The sequence below is a fragment of the Geotrypetes seraphini genome, chromosome 2, assembly GCF_902459505.1.
Source record: "Geotrypetes seraphini chromosome 2, aGeoSer1.1, whole genome shotgun sequence".
NCBI classification, from domain to species: Eukaryota; Metazoa; Chordata; class Amphibia; order Gymnophiona; family Dermophiidae; genus Geotrypetes; species Geotrypetes seraphini.
Window position 1 is genome coordinate 369707802 of NC_047085.1, and position 5772 is coordinate 369713573.

Sequence of the window (5772 nt, forward strand, 5' to 3'; positions counted from 1 at the left end):
TGGTCGATCGCGATCGACGCATTGGGCACCCCTGCCTTAGACTATACACACAAAGATCCCAAGACTTTTGGAGTATTCTGCTGAAAAGGCTTCTCTTTTATTTTTACTGCTTGCCCCTCCTTCCTCATACTTAGCTCCTTGTGCAGGTATATAAACTTGACCTCAATGGGTTTTGCTGTTTTGTAATTTGACTGATTGTACTGTTCTTGTATTGTACTGCTATGGTGGTCTGAGGTTTTTTTGTTATAAATAAACAATTGCAAAAAAAAAAAAAAATGTAAGGGATTGATTCAATGTACATCGATTTGCAAAGGAACAATTGAGCTGAGAACTTTTCTCAACTCTATATTTTATAATATTTTTGCTGTGAAGAAGTATGATATCTCTACAGATACAAATTCACAGTTTTGAGAAATGCAAAACCAAGGCATCTGTGACAATATCTTATAGAAAGAAAAATTGCCCATGACATTATGAATGGATTAATGGAATTCATTTACCAAAAACTTTAAACATACAATCTTCCTGGGTAAATTAACTCTGAAGTGTGAAATAAGTACATCTGTTTTATCCAGTTGGTGGTGCTTATTCTGTTTTTTGATAAATGTGTATTTGTATTATCCTTCTGCTTTTGTATACTGTGTATGTTACCTTGTAACTTGTTTTGGGCTCCTTTGGGAGAATGGGCAAAAAAAACCTGATACCCTCTTTTATTAAGCTATGGTAGAGATTTCTGTTGTGGCCCAGAATGCTAAATGCTCCGATGCTGCTCCAATGCTCATAAAATTCTATGAGTGTCGGAACAGTGTTGGATTACTCTTCTCTTACTATATAAAATCAAGTTTGTAAGAAAGCAGTATGCAGATGTTAAACACGGGGAATTCTCAGAATGCTACTCTGATATAGGAATTGTCAGTGTAGCAGCAGTCATCACTGATCTCACCCAGTATATCTCATAACTACTTGTTTTTATATAAATAAATAATTAAATTAATAAGTTAATCTTTAATTTTCATAACGCTGTTTATCTCTTAATCGTTCCTCAGTTATAAAGTGCAATTCTTATTTCCTTCTGCAATTCATTTCAGTTCATTTCTTTCATTCTTAAATTCTTAAACTTAGCTTTAAGTGTCGTGTTGTTGCACTGCTCCCCACCAATGCGTTTTGATTCTTCTTTAGGACGGGGCTAGTGCGGCAACTAATACAAACAACAAACACAACTCATCAATTCCCAAACTCTGAACCGGTGATTGAAGAACACTGCCCTAGGTGATTCATGCTGCCTTATGCCACTTTTTGTGTTAGCCACATCCACAGTGGTATTAGTCACCACAAAGCACCTACAGAGGTGCGATTTCAGTGCTGATTTTTAGGCGCCACTAGGCGCCTAGAAAATCTGTGAAAACTGGCATTTAAACAGTGGTTTTCATTGAGCTACCTACCAGCACCTAAAAACAAGCATTGTTTAGACTAGAGAATCCTGGTCTTAGTATTTAAGAGGTGGTGGAAACAGAGACTGTGTCTGAATTCAAGAGGGCCAGGGATAGGCAGGTGGGAGCTCTCAGAGAGAGAAAGAGATAATGGTTACTGTGGATGGGCAGACTAGATGGGCCATTTGGCCTTTATCTGCCATCATGTTTCTAAGTAAATCTCTTGAGGAAAGACCAGATCTGCAATGCATCTGTATACCAGGCACCTTGTGGTTTATAAAGCAAGCCACAAAATCTACATTGAACAAAATAATTGTTCTCTAGGCATAAATCAACTGCGGTAACTAGCAGTGACCAGATACAAAATAGCAACATCTGTGATCTAAAGAATGTAGCTAAGAATCCACTCACCTTAGGGGATCCTGTGGCTACGCTATGAATTATAAAAAAAGGTACTTTCACTGCTTAGCAGATACTAAAACATAATCAGGAGGAACTGCAGTGATCCAAGCAACTTTTAACATATATATTCACAAACCTTCTATAGATAGCTCAGAAAGCAGTACACTTCCCCCTCCGTATTCACGGTTTCCCCAATCATGGTTTCAGTTATTCGTGGTTTTTTATTTGTAGGCTCCGCCCCCAAAATTACATCAGAGAAAATCTCTGGGAGCAGCGTTGTACAAAGAAAATCACTGCACTTTCTTCACACGAACAGGTCAGGTTATTCACGGTTTTAGCTTTTTTTCTAGGGTTTTTTTTTTTTTTTTACAGAAAACCGTGAATACCATGAGAAAAGTTATTCGCTGAGTTGTTTTTCCCCTATCACCGGGAATACGGAGGGGAAAGTGTAATTCAACAAACCTCCACTCAGAATTCAACATCCTTTACCCTTCACATTAAATTTGCACATTATGAGAACATACCTAGTGATGTAGTAAGGGGGGGCTCGTCCCAGGTGCTATCTTAGTGGGGGTGCAGGCACCACTCTTCCTCTCCACCCCCCTGCGCGCGCCTTCAATTCACCCCCATGGTACCTATAGCTCTTTGCCAGCGTGAGCAACAGCTTCAACATGCTCGAAGCGCCAGCCTCGGAGCACCTCTCTGATGTCACTTCCGGGTCCCACAACTAGGAAGTGTTGTCAGAAGGAGAACCGATTCCGGCGCGGGCAGCATGTTAGAGATGCTGCTTGCGCCAGAGAAGCTAAACAGGTACAGGAGAAGAGAAGGGGACAAAACACAGTAGGGGAGGGGTCGGAGAAGGGGGCGAGGGGGGAGACCATTGTGCTAGGCACCTCCCATCCTCGCTACGTCACTGACCATACCAAAAACCATACAAACATATCTGCTATTGCATAGTTATTTTATTTCTCACCAGCCAGTTATAAATGACAAAAACACGAGCCAATATTCAGTCACTGGTGGGCAGCATGGTTAAAGCCTGCTGCCTCTACTGTTCCCGGAAACTCAATGTCGCACCATATACAGTGATCAGCATTGAATTTCCAGTTTCACTTTTGGCTGCTGCAATTTAAGCAGTTAAGTTGATATTCAGTGCTAACTGGTTAAGTTCCTAGTGGTTAAAGATAGACCTGGTCTTTATGAGGCCTATTTTAACAACTAAACCCAATACTGAATATCGGTGCAAGCTGGCTATAATGCACAATGTATAGATGGTTAGCTGTGATGTGCTAACTATGAATATTCGGCAGAGATAACTGGCTATCTCCTGCTGAATATTGAGTTAGCTGGTTAAACATTATTTAAGTTTCAGGTTTATTCAAGGCTTGATATACAGCCCATAGAAAAAAGTCTGGACGGTTTACAATTATAATTCTAAAAGGGGGAAATGAAGGGAGTGATAGTATTCTCTTTTCCATCTGGAAAGGGTTGTAAATTCAAAAAATTACAATAGTGTCTGTTATCTTTTCAAGCGGCATTATAGGCTAAGGATTTGAATTACTTAATTATGTTTTCTAACTCTTACCAACACATCTCTTTATTGAATCTTTCGGAAATTAGATATATCTCATTACCGTATTCATTTTTGTATTCTCTACTTTTTGTAAACTATATAGAACTTAGTGGTATTTGCTAGTGCTGCCCGATTCAGGAAAAAAAATTTTGATTCAATTTGATTCAGCCTAATGAATCGATTTTTCGATTCGATTCGATTTTCTTGCCCAATTGGGTGTTTTTTTTCAAACATAATGGTGGGTTTATTTTATAGCCTCTTCACCCCCTTTGCCTTCTCCTAACCACACTGGTGCTATGGTGTAAACAAAATAAACAAACAAAAAAGATTTTTCCTCTCTCTGTTAAATCCTAGCTCACGTTTGTGGTCTAAAAAAAGCTCTGGCAGGATACACGTTTCAAATCTGACATATTGTAATCACAAAACAGAAAATAAAATTATTTTTTCTACCTTTTGTCATCTGGTCATTGTTCAAATCTTGTTGGTCCCAGGCTCTAGTTATCTTCTGATAGCTTGCTTGCCAGTGTCTCCTTCTTTCTTCTTTCTCCATGCTAACCATCCATCTTTCCTCCCCTGGAGGTCTGGCACCTTTCCTTTTTTTTCATCTCCATCTACAGATCCACCTTTTCTCAACTACCCTTTCATTCAGCATCTCTCCCTTTCTATAACTTTCATCCCTAAATCCCATTGTCCACCATCTCTCTCTCTCTCCTTTGTTTTTAGACCCCTTATTTCTTCCCCCCAAAGTACGGCATATGCATGTCTCTTTGAACCCCCCTTCCCTCCCTCCCTCCATGTACTTCTACACCAGGGCCCCCTCCCCTGAACGTCTGCACCCCCTTGAAGGCCTGTGTATTCAATTTACCTAATTTCAGCAGCCTGCCCTGCAGAAGATCGCTGGCTCTAGCGATCTTTGCAAGCTGCCATACGTCGTCTAAGTTGTCTTCTCTCTGCCACGTTCCTGCCCCTCCTGAGAAGGGGTGGGATCATGGCAGAGAGAAGACAACTCAGACGACGTATGGCAGCTTGCAAAGATTGCTAGAGCCAGCGATCTTCTGCAGGGCAGGCTGCTGAAATTAGGTAAATTGATGCGGGGAAGCTGGACACCAGGGGGGAAGCCATTTCCCGACTGACCCTCCCCACTCACCCTCTAAAGCAGGAGCGGCAGGCCAGCATGAGGCAGCGCTGCTGCTCCTGCTTTAGGGGGGAGGGTCAGTCAACGAATCGGGAGGCCGATTTTTTGTCATGTAAATCGATTCGAATCGGGAATCGGACAGCCCAATTCTCAGCTTCCCCAGCCTGATTCTAATTTTCCCCAGCCCCCCTGGTCGATTCTCAGCTTCCCCAGCCCCCTTGCCTAATTCTCAGCTTCCCCAGCCCAATTCTAATTTTCCCCAGCCCCCTGCTCAATTCTCAGCTTCCCCAGCCTCCCTGCCCGATTCTCAGCTTCCCCAGCTTCCCTACCCTATTCTCAGCTTCCTCAGCCCCCCTGCCTGATTCTCAAACTTATACTGGGAATCACGTGGAGGAGAGGAGAAATGTTTTCGCAGCGCGAAGGAGAGAGCCAGCACAACGTCCTCTTGGCACTCCCAAGTCCTTTTGATGTAACTTCCGGTTTCACAAAACTGGAAGTTAATTTAGATGGGGACAACTCCAGTGGGTGGCAGTGATAGAGGGAAAGCATGAACGCCGTGAGTGGGTCTTGAATCGGTGAGTTTGATTTTTTGCCAAACCAAATTGATTTGAATCGATTCATCTGAAGTGAATTGGTGAATCGATTCGAATCGTGAATCAGGCAGCACTAGTATTTGCAGTATAGAAGTGAATATTTATGTTTATGTTTAAAAGAGGGGGAACAAAGTGAGCATTAAGATATTGAGGTCAATAATTTATAGAAAAGCAATGAGAGGGAGGGAAATCAGGGGTATCTGTGAAAAGAAATGTTTTCAGGGATTCTTTGTATTTATCAAAAGTCATGTTTGATCTTCTGTATGAAGGAAGTGCATTCCAGGGTGTAGGACTGGTAACTGAAAATACAGTGTGATGTATTATATCATACGTAATTAAATGTGAATGTGATATGACTAAAAGATTCTGTTGTGATGATCGGAATGTTTGAGAAGTTGTGTAAGGAGTAAGTAGGAGCTCTAAGTAGAGGGGGATATGCGATTTATGGATTTTAAAGACAAGGAGAAGAATTTTAGAAGTAATTCTGTGTTTTATTGGTAACCAGTAGGCAGATCTGAATGGTGTGTGTGTGTGTGTGGGGGGGGGGGGGGGTGATGTAGTCATATTTGTGTGAGCCTGTAATAAGATTTATAGTCATATTTTGGATAAGTTGGAGATTTTGTAAATCTGACAGATACC